Here is a 19,412-nt window from a genome sequence, read left to right as displayed (position 1 = left end):
AGTGACCATTGTGCAGTGGCTGGGCACTGGTGACACCACACCTCAAATCCTATGTTCAGTTTTGGGACACTTGCAACCAGAAAGACATTGAGGTACTGGAGCATGTCCAGAGAAGGGCAATGGAGCTGGGGAAGGGTCTGGAGCAGAAATCTTACGAGGAGTGGCTGATGGAACTGGGGTTGTTTAACCAGAGAAAGGGAGGCTGAGGGGAGACTTTATTGCTCTCTATCACTGCCTGAAAGGTAGTCGCCAGCTGGAGGTAGGTCTCTTCCCCCTGGTCCAAGAGGAAGTAGCCTCAGGTTGCATGAGGGAAGGTTTAGATTTGATATTAGGGAAAAATTCTTCATAGGAAGGTTTGTCTAGCATTGGAACAGGCTACCCAGGAAAGTGGTTGAGTCACCATACCGGGACATAATTAAAAGATTGTACGTGTGGTCCTTAGGAACACAGTCTAGTGACAGACTTGGTAGTGACAGGTTAACAGTGGTACTTGATGATCTTAAAGGTCTTTTTAAACATAAATGATTCTGTGATCCTGTGAACACCAGGAATACAGCCTGTACTGAGGTTTGTCTTGGAATAGGCTGGGCTTATTCTCTCTTTTCTCTATCAATCTCTGGACAGTACCGAGTTAATACTTGTATGCAACACTAGTAAGTTTGGACTCTACTGTGTGCTGGGACTTAGAGAACTCTTGAAAGAAAAGGCTGGAAAGCAGAACCTGTGAAGTATTGTTCTCCTTTGTCCTTTTGTGAAGTGCTAGCCTTGGGCCTGAAATGTCCTGGATGGAAAAATTGCTTTGAATAACTCATGATGCTGCTGACTTCATGGAAGTGAAATCTCTATGCAGCACTGCTCTCCTTTCTCATTGCCTTTCAAGACAGAGCTTGGTGCAGATCCACGTGGTGCTTCTAGGAAGAGCAAACAAAGGGTATCAGTAGTGTCTTGGAAGCTGCTGCCTGGCCCACAGACCTCTCTAGTTAGGGATGGAGTCTAGCCTTGGGAGCTTGGCCCCAGATTCCCTGTGAGACCCCTGTCAGATGCTTCCTCAGGAGTGTGAGTAGCTGCTCTCCTCCACAAAGCATAAAGTCCATCCACTGTGTCGGGAACCACAGAGCTGGTGGGCACTGCTTTGGGGGACATTGGTGCTCAGTGCTGCTGTCAGGCTGCCTGGGATCCAGGATGGAAGCAGGTTCTGGGAAGTGCCACCCTGCAAGCTCTGAGGAATAATCCTCTTCTGCTGCCTTGTGGTAGCACAGTTAGGAGAAACCTCAGAGTCTTTCATCCTCTCCTGAAACAACCAGACAGCTGGCTTTACAGGCAGAAGGGTGGGCTCAGTAGGCAGTTGCTTCTTCTCTGAGGTGATTGTAGCTCTAGTCTTGATAGATACATAGCAGGGTGGGATGGACAGGGAAGGTGGGTTTTACTATCAAATTTCCATATCTTCCATTTAGTCCTGACAACATTCTTCTATTACGGCTCTTACAAATCTCCCATACATCAACTTTAATTTAGCAATGCACAAGCCAGACATAGTTTGTCAGTTCTTTCCCCTGGAGCAGGGTTTCTTAGCCAGCAGTGCCAGAAGGGATGTGTGTGCCCTGGTGCCTTCCTCCCTTTGCCCCAGTCTCTGTTCTGCAGTGGGACTTGTCTGGACTGATAATACTCATACCATTTACAGAAGCACTCTGCCCAGACTTGTATCTTGCCTGGTAGTGAAGATTTTTTTCTGATTATCAGGCCTGGATCAGAATATGATCTTTCTCTTCCTTGTAAAGCAGCCATGGAACAACCCAAACTGTTAGGATATTCCTTTAGGAAAGAAACAGGTTAGAATAATGAACTGATTCATGGCATTTGTGACTGCAATCCAGAAGGAGTCTCCCCTATGTGCTTTACTCCTTTTCGCCCTGAAAGGAATGACAGTGAATGGAGTGGAAAGGGTGGTATGATATGAATTGATTGCCTTTCACGCTGCCAAAGAATTACAGGAACCAATAAACTTAGCAGGTGGCCACTGAAATGCAAGCATTTCTCATGACCCATAGTTGCAGCATGGAGCTTATTGCCCCATGGCACATGAAATTTAAAATACAAATGGGTTTAAAAGGAGTTGTGCAAATTCATAGACAATTTGCCTGTCAAAGTGATTGTTGAGCAATTACAAGGCTGCGTGCAGAAACCTCTAAGCCACGCATTGCTGAAAGCCAGGGAAGGTGTTCAGAGGAGGTATTGCTGTAGGCTACTCTGCCTTTTCACATTTGCCCTGAAGTTTCTACTCCTTGTCACTGTCAGACAGTCCATGGTCGATGAAATGACCCAGGATTGTTATTCTAGTGTTGTTGAACACTTACTCTTCACCACAACGTCTCTCCCACCTTGTCATTTTTGCCTTTCGCACAGACTTGTCTCATTGGCATCCCAGTCAGAGCCTGCCTGTGTGAGGCATCACCCTAATGAGTGCTGGAGCTCACAAGTTCCTTTCTCACACAAGCAGGGCAGCTGCTCCAGTGTGGGTGAGAGAGGAAAAGTAGATGCAAGTATCATGAGCAATAACAGTGTTTAAAAATAAAAGGCACAGCGGTTCAGTTGTGCAGATGGATCAGCTGCTTGGCTTTTTTCACATGTGTGAGCTTCTTTGATGTGGCTGCCATTGTATTTTGCAGCTCGATACCTTCTCATTCCTTCTTAATTTGCTGAGCCCTTGTCTCCAGCACTTTGACTAAAAGAATCTCCAAGTATGTTAAAGAGATAAATGCATGTTTTCTGGCTCCTTAAATAACTCTTACTCATAACAGTGGAATTTAAAGTATATTATCCACCCCCTTTTCAGACCCTCTTTTTAAGGGGTTTGCAATGGAACTCAAGAGTTCTGCTAACAGGAAGGTAATACTGCTGTTTGACCAGTGTATGAATGGGTGATTCATTCAATACAGATCCCTCTCTCTGAGACCAGACAGGGATGTTCTCTGTAACAGACTGTGGGACACAGTCTTTCTTAAGGATTTTGATCCAAAACATGTAGTTGACAAAGCTTGTTTTGCTGGAACGAACATTATGACCAAGCATAAACAGCTCTTAGTTTGTGGGCCTGATTGCTTGTGTGTTTCTCTACCTTCCCCTCCTCCACCCACTATCCTCTCTGCTAATTGCTTTTCATCAGTTTTATCTAATACTTATTAGTAGACAGGAATATTGTCAGCCATTCATTAGCTTTCTGTTGAAACGGCTTTTTCCATGGCAGGAGGTCCAGGCTCTGGTGTCCATTCTGTAAAACCTCAGGATGGACATAGACTTCCCACATGGAAATCTGCTGCAGTTGGATATCTTTTGGCCAGGATTGTTAGGCGAAGGCCTCCTGACAATGTTCGGTGCTGGCTTTTTTCCTCCCACCCAACTCTTCACACACACACGCACACACCACACACACACACACACACCACACACACACACACAAAATGTTGCTGGGTTCCTATTCCAGTTCTATTTCTGATGCCCCAGCCCTCACTCTGCCCCTATTGCCTTAGCACACACCACGGGGCTTTGAGTGAGACTTTCAAACACACACAGGGTCAGCTTCTTCACCTCCAGCAGCAGGTGACACAGATGGCTGGGCTGTGGCCATACATAAGAGCCACATATGTGTCAGGCTGCCTTAGTGTTTTTCTCTGACCTTAGAAGCCAATGTGCTCACACATAGTCTATACACTACAAAAACTTTCCACTCAAAGGTCTTTAAGAGCTGTTGAATTCTGCTAGGACTGCTTATATATATCATCTCTCTTCTCAAAACATCACATTAGCATGTGGCTGTCCTCAAAAGCTGCATGCATGACCTTTCTGGCATATGCAAAAGTGGTGCTATTGATTTTACCTTAGCTTTATCCCTTGGAAGGTCATGAGTTCATGTATTTATTCCTGTTTACTTATTATTTGCAATACCCAGCTATGTTACCTCATTACCTACCCCATTCTGTGATCAGCTCTTCCCTTCTAGTAGGAAAGAAAATAAGCACATGCAGTGTGCATTACAAATCACTGTATGCTGGTGTATCTTGGTATTGACAGTGGAGCTGTTCTGCACTTCTGTGTCTGGTGAAAGCTCACTGAGTAAATGTTTTATAGGATTCAGCCCAGTTCCCACTTAATGGAAAAAAATCTTATTGGTTTCAGTGGTATATGGATCAGTCTTCTAATCCTATGAAGGAATGTAGTTATATTCTTCTGTGGATTTTAGCATGACTGTATGCTGAATGCCATAATGACTGCTGCAATATTAGCCTGCATACTTTCCATTGAGGTGTGAAATCATCTTGATGTTTGGAACTGCTCAGATATTTTTCTAACTCACTGCTTATCTCTGCATGGGAGCGGCGTGCTGTAATAGCCTTAGGACTGACTGAATATTGCATGCTACTGGACTATGAGTTTTCCCTTAATCCAGGGGATTCCTGCAGTCTTTTTGAAAACAAGAATAGGGGAAGGGGAGAAGGATGTCAGAAAGATTTTTAAAGGAATTTGTAATGAACCTTTGCAGACTAGCAGTTAGGTATTACAGGTCTGTTACTGTGGTTTTCTGTATAAACTGACTGATGTCTTACTTTGAAGTCATGCTGTAGATTTCCATCATATTTTTAATCCTTGAAGCATTATGGAAGTGTAGCTAAATGCTACCAAGAAATTTTCACTAACATATAATATGTACCATCTCTGACAATATTTCGATATAATAGTTAAACATTTTTGGCAGGAGTGCTTTATTTATGCAGCGGTTTAGAAAAGCATCTAAAAATACTTTTTGTGTGTTATTAACACCTCCTGTATCAAGACTCAAAGTAAAATTCTGTGTGGTGGGTTTCCTTTCTTTATGCTGCCAGGTTGAACTCGCTGCACTGCGTTCACCCTGAAGAGTTCATCAGAAACTGGCTGCTTTCTCTGCTTCTGCTTCTGGGCCTGTTGCTTCCATGCAATGCCAAAATGGTGACTCCATATACTAACATCATGTTTTCTGTAAAGAACAATCTTAATAAAGCCAAGACCATGCAACTTCCCCTTCCCTTTCCTCTGGATATAGCTTTTATTTTTCTGTTTGGGTAATTTTTGACCTTCTTTAGTTTTCCTTGGAACTGACAGCTCCCTCTACCAATATGCCATTTCACTCAAACTACTTTGGAAATCATTTCCTTTTCATGGCAGAGTGGTTGCATGTCCTTTCAGGGTGGTGGAGGGCACAAGCTGCAGTATGCTGGCTGCTGTGTTTCAGTTCCTGTTTCAGAGGGACTTTTTGCTGTAATGTTGCATTTTTGCAGACCACTTGTCAATCTTCTGGTATCCTTTTGCATGGCAGTGGGAGAGCTAAATGTCACTGAGTCAGAGGGTTAAACAGATTGTGAGGATCAGCTGCAATGGCTGAATGGGGCAGCTGAAGGCCGTGGCTGAAAATTTGGTACCTGAAGTTTTAGTAACCTTGTGTAGCACTACAACAGTTGCTTTTCAGATCTGGACATCCCTTTGACTTTTTCCTATGGTGACATAGAGTTCCTTTCATGGGCTCATCCCAGAACACTGATGGCATCAGGACAACAAGATGTATCAATAGTGTCTTCCCAGGTCTGGCTGGTCAATGACAGCTAACCTTCCTTAAGCAGCTCCTGCTTTTTACTGGGTTTTCTTGCTCTGTGACCCATCTCCCCATCTATGGCAATGAGCTATACAGCCCTGCCATCCATCCCCCCTGTGTGCATGTGGAAATAGCAGCTTCCAGGCCACCGATGGTGACAGCCTGGGGAGAATTGTCTTGGCACAAGGAGTGCAGAAGTGCTTCACTCACATTTGGTGCCAGATGTCTACTTATTTCTGACTGCTGGAGTAATGCCAGCTCTGGGGTGGGTGTGGAAAAGGGGATTTGGGCAGTTAAATGCGGGAAGGGGAAGAGAGGTCAGGGCTGGCAGCTCCTCGATGCCTTACAGGATCTTCTTACAGCAGAAGCTTTAAGGGACTGTCTTGCTGCAAGACCCATGGGCAGCCCTATGATCTGTCTCTAGACTCCTTCCTGACTACTCTCCTTTTTAAATAGCTGTGTAAAATATATGGGAGTCTGGCCTCACACGTGCTTGGCATGAACAGAGCCAAAAACATGCCATGAGAATCACGGTCATCCTGGGAAGTCTGGCCAGCAGCACAGTTGAAGCAAGTCAGATATGGATCACAGGGTCAGGATAACGATTAGTCCTACCCTTCCCCCTAGTTGTAATTAGCTGTGGTGATGTCACCCTTTGTTCTGACTTCTCACTGGCATTAATTACAGATCTGCAAATTTCCTGCTTTTCTCTCCTAATTGCTCTCTGGGAAATTCAGAGTTTACACCCTCTGTTTAACGTGTGCCAGCAGCCTTCCACATGATATGCTCCAGGGCCTAACCTCTGGCCTGTAGAACTGTCTGGAAATGGCCTTGTTTGGGATGCTTGCTCAGATGCATTTCTGAATGTGAGCATTTCTGGTTAGGAATAATCCCTCTGCTTCTCTTGAGCTTGGGTCCTTTCATCCCGTTTCATTTTGGATTCAGTCCTGAGGAGCAAAAGGTGTTCAAACCCTGCAATGAAGTTAGCCCTTCCTTTAAGAGAATTCTGTCCCTCACTAGATTACCCTGTTTCTATTGGAGATAAATTCTCTGCTGGTGAGACAGGGTTTGGGAAATCTGAACTGGTATAGTTCTACATGGCTTGAGTGGCCTGGAATGTGTTCTGGTCCTGTGAGGACCCTACAGCCCTTGGGTTGGACTCCACCTGCTTGAGGGGCTGTGGCTTGAACCCAACCAGTAGTGGCTTGTGGTCAGTCACCCATGGACTCTCACGAGTTCTATGCAGCCTCTAATCATTAGGGTCAAATGGAAAGAGTAAGCGAGTACTGGTAGAGGGATGAGGGGAGATGACACTGCACTAAGAGTTATCAGGGGAGAGAAAGATGAGCTGTTGAGGGCAAGTGAGATCCTGGGGGACAGGAATGTGTCAGCATGAACTGGCTGGATCCCCACCAGTTCAGAGTGGGCAGACCTGGTTGAGTGCTGATGCTCCAGGTCTGCTCTGTCACCCCCTGAGCCAGGCTGGTGCTGAGAGAAGGAAAGCAGCCTGTCTCCTGTGGCAGGGTGCTCCCCTGGGTGTGTGGGTGAGCAGGGCTGCCTGTACCCCCAAGCAGGTTTCCCAGGCAGCTTCTGTGCTCTATGTAGAAGCTTATGTGCTGTAGAACCAAGGTTCTACACCAATACTTACCTATTTAGAGCTGATCATAAAAATTCAGTCCAGATCCTGTTCTGAGGAAGCTAAATCCTGAGCATCCATGCCCCTGATCTTCATATTTGTTTTACAGTAATTTATTTTCCTGGATGTCTTTTCAGCCTTGTGCATTTTGCTCTGTACAGACCTCAGCAAGGTGGCCTCATGGCTTCTTCAGTCAAGCATCTCCCAGTCAATCCTCCTTTTATTTTGGGTGCCACTCCCCTTTCAAGTGGGGTGCGTTTATGACAATAAACATCATCATTAACATGAGGGGGAACATATCCCATAATCAGGAACCTTCTGTTTAGAGAGAAGTGTTTATTATACACAACTTGTTAGGGAGTGTCAATCAGCCAGGCTCCCTTTGTTACTCCATAATGCATCATTAATGATGGCTGCTGCTGTGCATTTAATTTCATTGCACACAAGGGCCTTGTCTCTGTCTCCTCACCCCCTTCCCCCTCTTTATAACCACCAGCACAGAAGAAATTAATAAATCAATCCAGGATAGGAGAGCTACAGACTTGGTATAGGCTATCTTTGGTGTCCTTTCTCTCACTGAGTTGTATCTTACTCATGGAGAAATCTTTAGCACGTCAGTGGAGCTATTTTGGGATTACTATTTGCTCTGCATCTTGAGAAAGGGGACTGCCCACACATATACATGAGCATGGATAACTGCTCATGGAAGTATCTCATGAAAGTGATCTGTTGAGTCCTGGGGATGGATATGCCACATCCTTTTCAACTCTTCATTTCTGCCCCACCCCTCTGGATTTTGAGCCCTGAGAACATGCTGATGCTTTGCTGACTGACATCTTGCTCATTCAGTCCAACTCAATTAATTTTAAAAAAGAATATCCAACTGCTCCAGGGCTTGTGAAAAGTGGATGGGAGAAGCAAACTTACTGGAGGCTATATATTCACTAAGAAAGTCAGTGTCTACCCTGGAATTTTTTAGGAAACTACAAAGAGTTAAAAAAAAACAAACTGGAAAATCCCCACTTAGCAGTGATAAGAGAAAATGCTGGTTGTAATGTATTTTGTTTGTTAAATAAATCTAACTATGTGGTTTGGGACCCGCCTGTTGGAAGCCCTGAAGCTGATTTTCTCCTACTGTCAAAGTTTCCAGCCTTCATCTGCAGCTGAAATTCAGCATGCCAGTAATGGCAAGGATAATTCTGCCTTCTGGCTGGAGTCTGCTAATTGGTTTTGGTTGATCTCCCTGTCTCATTTCTTTCTGTTGAGTATCTCTAGGGCTTTTTTTGAGCAAAGGGGGCCAAGTCCTGGTGTGAACTGTGGATACCAAAATCTCTGGTTTTGTTGTACTTTCCCAGATTAGAAATTACTTGTATTGTCTGGATCCTTTCCCACTCTGTGGAAAATCCAGTCCTGTTTTATAGTCCCAAGCTAGCTGCTTGATGTCCATCTTGGCCCCATATCTTTCCTAAGTCCTTATGTGGTGCTCCAGTTCATATATGTCACTTAGCTGCCTAAGACACTGGCAATTTTTTTGTGTGGAAACAGTGGTTTGTGTGGTCATTTGTCATTAAAGCAAGGAGTGGCTTGTGTTGAGGACGAGAAACCCTCACAAATACTTCTGTCCATTCTCCTGGGTTTTTCCAAAGGAGCTCTACTCCTTATCCTGACATCTGTTCCACAGAAAGACCCCATCAGTCCTGAGGACACTGCACAGCAATTGGAGGAGAAGGAAATTCAGTCAACTTTAGATGGACTTCTTTAATTCCCTGTCCTCACATCCTTGGCTCCAGGCCATAGTCTTTTGGGATTTCCCTCTGGCACACAGCTTTGGCAGAGTGCTCCCGGCTGGGTTCCAGCTTGTTCCCTTTGTCCCATGCGTGCTGGGGCCGCCAGGCCTGGCCGTGGGGTTCTGCTGCTGTGGGATGGAATCCACCTCCCGTGTCTGCAGGGCTCCACCTCTCCCTTGGGCACACACGTGTCCTCTGGGGTCACCAAAAGGAAAAGTTCACCTTGCTGCTCTTGGCCAATGGTTTGGCCTCTCAGTCCAGAGCATCCTGCTCGGGAAGGCAGAGGGCATGAGTGAAGCTGTTTTAAACACCTGATAAGCAGAGCTGTAGCAAAAACCTTTGATCATTTTCCATCTGAGTGGAGTAACTCACAAGACTGCATTGCCCTGATTTTCCATGCTAAAGGAAAAATAATGAGATTTGATATTTCTTTGCTGGAACAGAGCACTTGAAGTTTTTGAAATGTTTTGTTTATTTTCTATTTGCTGTTCCTGTACCTAAGTACCTGAAATATTTTTAGATTTTTCCTCCTGTGGATAATTTCAGAGGTTTTATGTCCTTTGTTTCAACTCCAAAGGAAGTCAAATTTCAGAATGTTTCAGTCTTGGCCATAGTGGATTTTTGTCCTCTGTACTGCTCTGTGGGTTTATTTGATATTTTAAAAACCACAGAATTCAGCACAGAGGAGGACAATTTTACCTTGTTTTCCCAATTATTTTTTAATAAGACCCACTGTTTCACTGGAAACATACTTCTGGAGTTGCTGTTTCCTCTTTAAGGTTACTTTCTCCCTCCACTCAGCATTAATTCTAGGGGCCTCCAGTGGCCCAATAAGGGACCAAATGATCTTTTGCTGCTGGGCTATGAACATGTTTTCCCAGGATAAAAACATACTACTGAGGTTAAGGGAGTCACCATACATTCAACATGGTGCTGAGGGCATAGAGGGCCTCTCAATGTGATAATTTTTAGTTTATACAAATAGACAGAGATGCTAAATGCACATTACTGAGAAGAAAGTGTGAAAATCTAGTGACCAATCTCCTGAAAAAAAAGGGGGAAAGAAATTTAGCACTTAAAATTTCATTGTATTCTTTAGTTTGACCCTGAAGGCTGAATTCAGATTTCAGTAAATGTATACAGTAAAAAGAATTTACCTGCTGTTAGTTTCTGCTCTTTTAGTGAAAGGTTCTTCAGAGAAGACTTTGCCATGTGATAAATCGGTGCTGAATTTCATTTATAGACAAACTGCATAAGATGCTAAACTGTCTAGGTCTTTGTTTTGGTAGGAGACTGAGCAAAAAATTGGTATGGAATGAAACTCTCAACTTCATATTCTGAGTTCTTTGCTAAATTTTGTGCATTTTCAGGCTTGCTTTACCTTGAAGATAGAACTATAACCCTTGAAACCTCCCCCCTCATTCATGTCCAGTGTAGAGCAAAGAATTAATTATGGAGACTTAAATCACTGCTTGAAGCCATAACAGCAGATCATCATTGCCCTTAAATGTCTCTGGCACAAGCTCACTATCTTTGATTTTCATGTCTCACCAGTTGCTATTTTTACATGTTTTGTACAGAAGAGGCTTCACCAAATAAAGCTCTGTGCTGTAATAAGTGATTGAAGACCTTAAAATGGCTCCCACTCTGTTATGTGCCTTATAACCTGAATTCCCTGCTCAGCTTTTTCCCTGTGCCAGGAAATATCTCCTACCTTTGAAACTCCTCTCCAGAGATGTAAGATTAGCTTCATGCTGTCAGGGGCTGTCATTTCAGGCAATTAGAAATAGATCAGCTGACACCTGGTAGTTTTGCAAATGCCTTTCTTTCCTTCAACTGCTTCATCTCTGGCTGGTTTTGAGGATTACGTGCAGGGTAACTCTTCCCTATTACCCACTTGCACTCTTTGTTCCTGGCGGCTGTTCTCTGGCTGCCTTTTCAGTGTTGGTGTAGTTATTGGTAGCTCATAATGCTGCTGTGAGGGAGCTTTATTTGTAATGTAAGAGGGGTGGAAGTGGCAGATTTCTCCCTCTTAACTAACCCAGTGTCTGAAGAAGGAAACAGAGAAAATAGGAATTGTTATTGCTGAAGGCAGAGGCAAATGAAAAAGGAGCTTTTATTGCTGTAGAGAGGGAGGAAACATGCAGTGGGAGCCAGAACACTGCATCCACAGAGTGAAACTTTTTGCATGCCCTTCGGCTGCATCTTTCATTAGGCGCCTGCCAGCCCTCTGCTCAGCACCATCCCAACCCACCTGTCTGCTCTTGTGCTCTCCCTGTACAGCTGCTTCTGCTTTCATTTGTTTCTAGGTTAAATATTGCCACCTGAAATATGCAGTTCCCAGAGGAGATACAGTCAATGTTAGTGAAAGGCTAGGAACTGTTTCTTTGTATTTTGGCTTGAATTTGGATTATTAAATCAGTGTAAGCAAGTGAGGGGGCGATTGAGCCATGACACTAGGAGGAGCACAGCTCTCTTTGGTGACCTTGCAGTGCCTCCAGGGAATCCTGTACCTATGTGAAATTATGAACTCTGGGACTTGGTTATGCTGCCAACTTCATTTTGATGTTCTCCCTCTCTCTCTCTGAGGCTGTGTTTTAACTGAGGCAGAGCTGGCAGGCAGTTAACCCCAGTGCTCCACGGTGGAGATGTGCTACCCTTGATAATAACATCGTTTCTAGCAAACTCTTGTTTGAAAGTGGTCTCCTAGACAACTAACTTTCTTGGCGGGGATCTGTTATCTCTGGGTAGAAGCTAAACAGAGAGCCTGAAAGGTAACCAAATGCCAGGCCCTGGCCTGTCTGCTATGTCAGACATCTTCAATAGCAGAGGCAGAGGAGGGTCTGCCCACATCCAGAAATAGCGAGGGAGTGAGGCTCTTGGCTCCCTGTGTGCACACAGATCACAGATGGGGGAGAAGATAAAATGAGTGGTCTCAAGGAGCATGGTGTTCAAAATTTTGATTTGTCACTATCTGTGAGCCCCTGAGGAGCCCTTTGGGGGATGTCTGATGGGTGGAAGGCTCTGGGGCTGGGCAGCTGTGCCCCTGGAGCATCAGAAGGGTGCTGGAAAAGGCCAGGACTTGGACAGATGGAGTAACGGAGATTGGAGGCAGAGGAGCCTGGCCTTGTGCCAAGCTGTGGAATGGGGTGGGCAGATCACAGAGAGGAGCTGGAGGGGGGTCAGAGGAGGATAATCCTCAGGCAGCGATGAAGGCTGCAGCTGTCAGTGTTAGAGCGTGGCATTGCAGAGGTTTGCTGCTGCTGGGCTCTGGGCATCAGCAGAGCTCTGGCGGTCCTGAGAGCTGGGTCAAGTGGGGTGCTGAAAGACTTGTCCCCTTCCTTTGGTCAGTGTCCTAGGGGATGTTCTGGGACATCAGCTGAAGGTAGAGGAGCCTGGAGGTGTGCAGAGCCCTGGACAGAGCCTGGCCTAGCCTGGTGTGAAGCTGTGAGAGCTGTGACAGTAGCTGGAAGGGAAGGCAGGAGCCGGCTTTTGGATATGCTGGTCTGTGTTGCCTTAGAAGAACTGCTTCTTCAAACTGCAGTTTGCTTTTCTGTCCCCCTTTGCACCAAATCACAGCAATACCCTGTGTGAATGCTTCTCCCAGATGCCCCAGTGGGGCAAGCACTATGCTCTGGTGGGAATAATTAACTCAGGTTGAGCAGGGAAGCAAGCAAGGAGCCCAGCAGTAAAGCTGGTGAGGAAGTCAGGGCTCTCTCAACTCCTGGAAACTTCTTTCCCTGGCAGAGGTGCCCAAATTGTGCTGCACTGCAGGACCTGGCTGGAAATGGTCTCTGGAATAGGGCCTTTCTTCCCTGCTCACTGTGGTGTTTCTAACACCTCCAGTACAAGTGTACATTGCTGCTGTTTTGCTTTGAGTCTGGAGGGACTTTGCCTGCATGGAAGAACTCTGAAGGGATGTTAGAGATCCAGCAGAGCTTGTGATGTGAAAGTGGGCACTTAGAAGATCACAACAAGACAGGGACCAGTGCTGGGAAAAGACGCGCTGCACTCCTGAACTCTAGAGGAGGAAGCTCTCTGTCCAAGGAAGAATATACCCTGCCCCTGCCATCCCTAGGGCTGCAGGCAGATTGCTTTTCGGAGTGTTTTTTCCAGAACATCACTGTCCCAGGGAACAATACATGGGATCCCTCTGTCCCTTTCCTCAGGGCCATCTCTCCATCTCCCTTCCTATATGAGACCCAGTGGGTATTACTGCGCTATTTTCTTACTCAGTAAATTTGTAGAGAGAGTTGATGCCAGCCATCCAAAGGACAGCTTAGAGGGAATAACAGTGAGCTGGTTTGTGAAACTTGAGAAGCTGAGTTGGACTCTAAAATTAAAAGCTCTTGGTGTATTTTTATTTCTGTTCTGTTTTCTTCTACTTTTAAGTGAGACTCATCTCCTTCAGGGTATTTTTGGTTATTTGCAGCTGTGATGGATAGGAGTTGCTAATTTTTTTTCATAAATTTAAGCTGAGATTTTTGCCCTGCCTTAGGACTCCAGAAACTTGGATTTTCAGAAAACGACAGAAGACAAGAATTGGCAATATGGCCAAATAACAAATATCGAGCATTTCTCAAGCACCTCCAGCACATCTTTGCTGAATACCTGAATTTGAATACAATATAAATACTTACCTATGGCTCAGGATTTGGAGGCTTAGGGAGGAACAGCTCTGTAGGTATTTGTTAGGTTGGTAGATGGAGGTGATGGATGAGAATGGATCTTCTTGTGTGTCCTAGCCAAAAATGGTTTGTAACAAAACATAACAGTTATTTCTGCCCAGCTGGCAGGGACTGTTGAGAGCTACTGTCTCAAAAGTGCAGACAGATCTCCATTTTCCTCTCTCTGTTCAGTGGGAAGTTTGAGATGGGGCTCTGGCAGCAATTCTGTGCCAAAGGTGTCGAAGCCCAGCCCCAGCCCTGCTTGTTCTCGTGCTGCAGCTTCGGATGCGCTGGAGCAGGCACATCAAATAGTTACAAAGGGTGTGATTAAGCCCTGGGAAAGAGCAAGCCAGCAGCTTGTTTTATGTTTCCTCCCCTGTGTTTGTATGAGTCACGGAGCTGGCAGCAGTCCTGCTTTCACCTCACAGAGAGCAGAAATAAGTGTATAAGAGCCCCACATTAATTTGCTGAAAATAGCCAAAAGCCAGGCTCTTAAGATACCCAAAAGAGATTGCAACTCCTCCATTTATTGATTCCTTTTCTCTCTGCTTCGGGTTAACAGCTTTTAAGAGACATAAAATGGGAAGAACATCCATTCTGCCAGTGGTGTGGTTTTCTGTCCCAGCCCTTGCCTCAATAATGTGTGTGTGTGTGACCTTGAAGGGCAGACAGTGGGATGGTGTGTGGAGACACACATTTGAAACAATAGGGGTAAAAAATATCTTCTTCTGTTACCCTGGAGGCTGCTGGCATGTCATGCCACTGCCAGGGCAGAGAGGCTGGCTGTCACCATCAGACACCAACTCTGCCCTGAGCAGTCAGGGGCCAAGGGGGTTCACACCCGAGCTGTGTTTGTGCAAGTCTCTAGTGGTTGGACTTGGCCCAGCATTTTCCAGTGGAGGGGGCAAAATGCCACCTGGGCGCCTTACAATGGTGCCAACTCAGAATCATATTTTTTGTTTCTCTTTTTAATCAAGTGTGATGTTAAATTTTATGCTGTCATTAAAGCTCCAGTTTCTGGAGCCAGTAGATGATGCTGTGAGAATTCCAGCTTTGTTTCTGAGTAGGGGAAGGAAGTCAGGAAGGCGATCTGGCAGCTTGTAGCTTGGGGACAAGCAATGGACCTTGTGTTCCTTCCATGTTTCCATGGGCTAAGTCCATGTTCCAGGTTTTGGACACAAGGGTTGGCAGAGCAGCCTCTGATCCTAGCTGAGGTGTTGGGAAAAGCAGGCGAAGTGCTTCATCTTGCAATGGATACAAAGCTTGCGTTGATGATCACAAATTCAGCTCAGCTCAGTTGAGGAGGAGAGGAAATAGGTGAGAGAAGCTGCTCTCACTTCATCCACTGGTGTGGGGAATGCAGCTGTGGCTTGGGGCTCACTGAGCCAGGGCTGTTTGTGTGCTGAGCATCTCAAGCAGGCAGGAGACTCAGACAGCTCCCAGCATTCGTCCTTCGTGCAATCAAGCGATTGCTCTTTAGCAGTGCAGGCTCCCCCAAAGCCCGATTCCTGCATTTCCTCCCTGCTGTAACCAGTCTTTGCTTCACTTGTCTTCCACATTTGTTTCTTCTGTTGCACAAGCTCTGGTCTCAGGCCTCTGAGATGAAATACTTGGGGCTTTCAAAAGCATGACTCTGAATTACAGAGTCTCTGGCCCCTCTCTGCTCCATGCCCAGCTCATCTACCTTTGGCAGAGCGAGCACCAAAGTTAAAGAGCTTGGGTGAGTGTTGCTGTTCAATGCTTAAAACCTGTGTGTGTTTTCTGAACTGCCACCATTTTGCTTTAAAACCAGACCACATCCCATTGGATTTGACAAGAATTCCTCATGGAATCTGCAACTTTTATGGCCCTAGGAGGGCTCTCTTTGCCACTTCATTCACTTTTTCTGCCTCCTCTGCTGTTTTCCAGATGTGTTCCTTTTGTTGTCCCTGCTTACTGACTTCCCCACAGGAGAGAATTTCCTCCCATGATCCTTAAACTGGATCTGCACCCAGCCCCCTTGCAATAAGTGCCCTGTCCCTCACACTGACTGCTGGGGCTGGGCCCTTTCCTTTTAACTGGAGTGGAATGGGAAAACAGATATGAAAATTTAGAATTACCACTCACCTCCCTTTTTTCAGACTCCTGACTGAATATGGGTTGGGGGCAAGGGGGAAAGAACAGGACATCCTGCATCACAGTCCAATACTTGGAAATAAATTCTAGGGGTTAAAATGGGCTTGCTGTGGGCTGCTTCTGGATATGCATGTCTGGAGCCAGCAAGAGTGTATGCCAGCAGTGTCTCCTATGACACTGTCTGAGCAGTGTTCAAAGGCTAGGGAGTGTTCTGGGGCAGAAAAATACATGTTTGTCTCCTGCATTAAGGTTTTTGTTGGCCTACAGCTACAGTGTGGGTGTGACAATAGCTATTTAAATGCAGCTTCAGAAGTGTCTGTAGGAGATACCCAGCCCCCTGAGAGCTGATGCTCTTCCTGGGCACGATGCTGTTGTTCTCTCAGTGGCAGCGTTACCAGCACAGTACTTGTGGTGGTAATTTGCTATTTCTCTAAACTCAAAGGGTGCTTGGGTTTGTTCCTTTGATGTTCCCTCATCCCAGATGTGTTCTGTGTTGCCAGATGTTCACAGTTGTTAGAGCACACACATTCAATTAGTTAAACACATTAAATGCACCCACTACCCACTCTGGATTTGTTCCTTTGCTGACCCATAACTCAGCTGACACATGGACAGTTTGATGAATCTTGGTCCTACAGGTGGAGTCATGCTGTAATCTCCTCCCTTTTCTGCAGAAGATTGCCCATAGAAGAGGGTCTGTATTTTAAAACTCTGGACATTACACTGACAAAATAGAAATACAGTTCCTTTGACTAAGAAGCTGGTTTTGTCTTCCTTTGTCTCTGCTATTTAGGTGCATTTTAAATCGATTTTGTTCAGAAATTTTATACACTGGATTAAAACATGCAAACACGACTTTACAACACTATTTTTGTTGGTTTTTTCCTTAATGCTTTTTGCTCGTCCCCCATTTCCAGATAGACTCTCTATTTATTGCCCTGAATCAGGTCCAAAATCCCAGCCCTGCTCTTCAATACATGGGTGTATGTGCATTCCTAGATGATCCCCTTTGCATTTTATTTTGAATGCTGCTAGATTACTTTTTTTTTGTATTCACTATGTTCTGAGGAGGAAAATAAATAACAGAAATGGATTAGTTAGATGTTGACATCACCTTTAATCTGACTCTCTGGAGGCCTCTGTCCTTAAACTGAAGTACCTGCTTCCACTGAACACAAGAACTGCTCCTGGGCAGCTCTGTGCTTGCTGAGAGTTTACTTGGTTTTTGACGAAGAAATAGAAAATCTAATTTTTGAACTAAATTTACCTGCAATGATTCATTCTCTTTTCAGCAATAAATTCTTGACAGTGCTTCTATAAACAGCAGTTGTTCTCCTTTGAAGCCGTAGTGCTCGCTGCCTGCTCAGTTGTGCTGCTGTGCAAAGTGGCATAAATGCTCAAAGAGAATGGCACAAAAGGAGCTGTGTACAGATGGCTTAGACAAAATGCTGGCCTTTTCCTTCAGTCGTCACAAGCTGGAAATCTGGCATTAAATAGGATTTGCGGACAGGTTTGGTGTCTATCTTCTGGCTTATCCCCTCTTAAAGTCGCATCTCGCTCCCCCCCGTACACTGCCGCCAGAGGCGTACACCCCACCCCGTGAGAAGGATGGAGCGAGTGCGGTTCGGGAGCCTGGTGCCGGTCTCAAAGCTGTAATTGTGTCAGAGCTGGCTGTGCACGGTAAGCCCTGTCAGGTGGCGGGGAGGGCTGTTGGGCTGCGTGCGTGCCCGTGCCTTGTCGCGGGCGGCGGGAGAGCCGTGCCGCTGTGTCCCGGCCGGGCGCGGCTGTCGCCGCTCCGCCGGTGCGCTCCTGCCATCTGCTGCCGGGAGAGAGCACCGCACGCCCCGCTGCCGCCGCGGCTGCCCCGCACCCGCTGGGCGGGACGGTGACCGTGCCCGCAGCGAGGCGGAATGATTCCTGCCTTCTCGCTAAGGCGGCTGGGCAACTGCCAGTAAAGTCTGAAGTAAGATTTGTCAGGAAGATTAATCCACAAACATCGGAGGTTCCTGTCCAAAAGGAGACGGAGTAGTACTGTAACTTTATTCGAATAAAGGGAGAGGCCATGGGGCATTCCCCTGGGGTCTCACTAATTTTTGGAGGACGCAGCCTCCTTTTTACCCTCATTTCCCGGCCGCATGTCCCTCTCTCATTCCCCACTGGCTGAGGTACTTGAGAGGTACAGAATTCCCGGAGTGCCTAATACCTAAGACTGCCTTCTAATGTATACCCTCCTTTTCTTTTCCTTGTGTCAATCAGTGGAACTCCTATGGAATTTATGGTTCTTCCCAGTGTTTCTTTCATCTCTCAGTATCTGACTTTATTTTTCAGCAGACCTACTGTTTGTTTGTAAAGACAAATCCATCTCACTCCTTTCGTCAATTAGTGGAATCCTTCCCATTGTTTCTTTTATCTCTCATTATCTAGCTTTATTTAGCAGCAGACGCACTTTTTTTTTTTTTTTTTTTGTAAAGACAAATCCCTCATTCCTTTCAGATTTAAAGTTCAATATGGTGATCTATAGAACCAATAGCAAAGTAGAATGTCCTCAGCTTGGGAAAGCAGAGATGTTTTAGCAGCACTATGATTTCATGAGCCATCTCTCTGGGAAGGGATAAAGTGCTGCTTCTTCCTCAAACACAAACTTCTGTGCAATATTTCTTACATAATTTTTGAATACTCACAATATAATTTGGGGCAGGGTGTTGTGTCTTAGCAACAAAAATTTTGCAGAGTCCTCCTAGTGGTGCCCTGTCTATAGGCAGAGGATGCCAGTGACCGTTTGGAACTGACGTACTTTTGCCCTCCTCTGGGCTATGCCTGTGGGTAAGAGCTGGCTGATCCCTGAGCTTAACTAGGAAGTGCCCCAAACCCCATCAAGTCGGGAAGGAAATCTGAAAGGTCTTTTTACACTCCTCCCTGTGGGTTGTTTGTAAGGCAAGAAGAATAGGGCAGTTCAGAGGCCTCAGATCTTGGCTGAGCCCATCATCCAAGGCAGGTCTCCCTGGGCACAGGCAGAACAATACCAGAGCAGCAGCGCAGCTCGGGGTGCGATTTGTGCTGTGGTGATGGTTGGCTTCAGCTACAAACCAGTATTTTTCTGTCTCTGCCTCTGCCAGCTCCTTCCTAAAGTGCAGCCAGGAACAAACAAGTAGGATTGTGCTCTGATTTCTGCTGGATATGGGCTGTACTTCAGCTCTGTCTGACTTCAGGGACGAACACCCTTGTTACAGGACCAGCTCACACCCTCGTATTCCTGATTCTACCTCATGCAATTAATTCTGAAAACTGTGTTAGCAAATTTAGGAGGTCTGTAATCTTCTTTCTTTGTCTGTTAATCACAGTGTGGGGACCAGCTGTCAGTGGGAAAGCAGCAAGCACTGTGTTATTCGTTACTTTCTGTGTAGCGGGACTGTATTCAAACAATATCCATCTCTGTTGTGCTGGGAAGTGTTTCCATGCAAGGGATAGCAAGCCTTGCAGGAGCTGAATATACACATGGAAATTTTACAAAGTATTTTCACAGCAACATCTATAAAACACAGGTGAGATTTCTAATTACTAAATCCATTTGAAGGATCTGTATTCTC

General features: G+C 45.7%; 1 protein-coding gene across 2 annotated transcripts in view; it reads left to right on the top strand.

Annotated features, from left to right (window-relative positions):
• The window catches only part of MB21D2 (Mab-21 domain containing 2), a 60,862-nt gene that overhangs the window by 27,124 nt on the left and 14,326 nt on the right, over positions 1-19,412 (top strand). The window contains exon 1 of one of the 2 annotated variants that reach the window (XM_068200691.1): positions 11,436-11,552. The exons of the other annotated variant lie outside the window; for it this stretch is intronic. The gene's annotated coding sequence lies outside the window, so the exon portion shown is untranslated. Of the gene's footprint in view, positions 1-11,435; positions 11,553-19,412 lie in introns of those variants that run through there. 2 annotated transcript variants of the gene reach the window in all.

The sequence above is a fragment of the Anomalospiza imberbis genome, chromosome 10, assembly GCF_031753505.1.
Source record: "Anomalospiza imberbis isolate Cuckoo-Finch-1a 21T00152 chromosome 10, ASM3175350v1, whole genome shotgun sequence".
Lineage (NCBI taxonomy): Eukaryota > Metazoa > Chordata > Aves > Passeriformes > Viduidae > Anomalospiza > Anomalospiza imberbis.
This window is presented reverse-complemented; position numbering and strand designations above follow the sequence as displayed.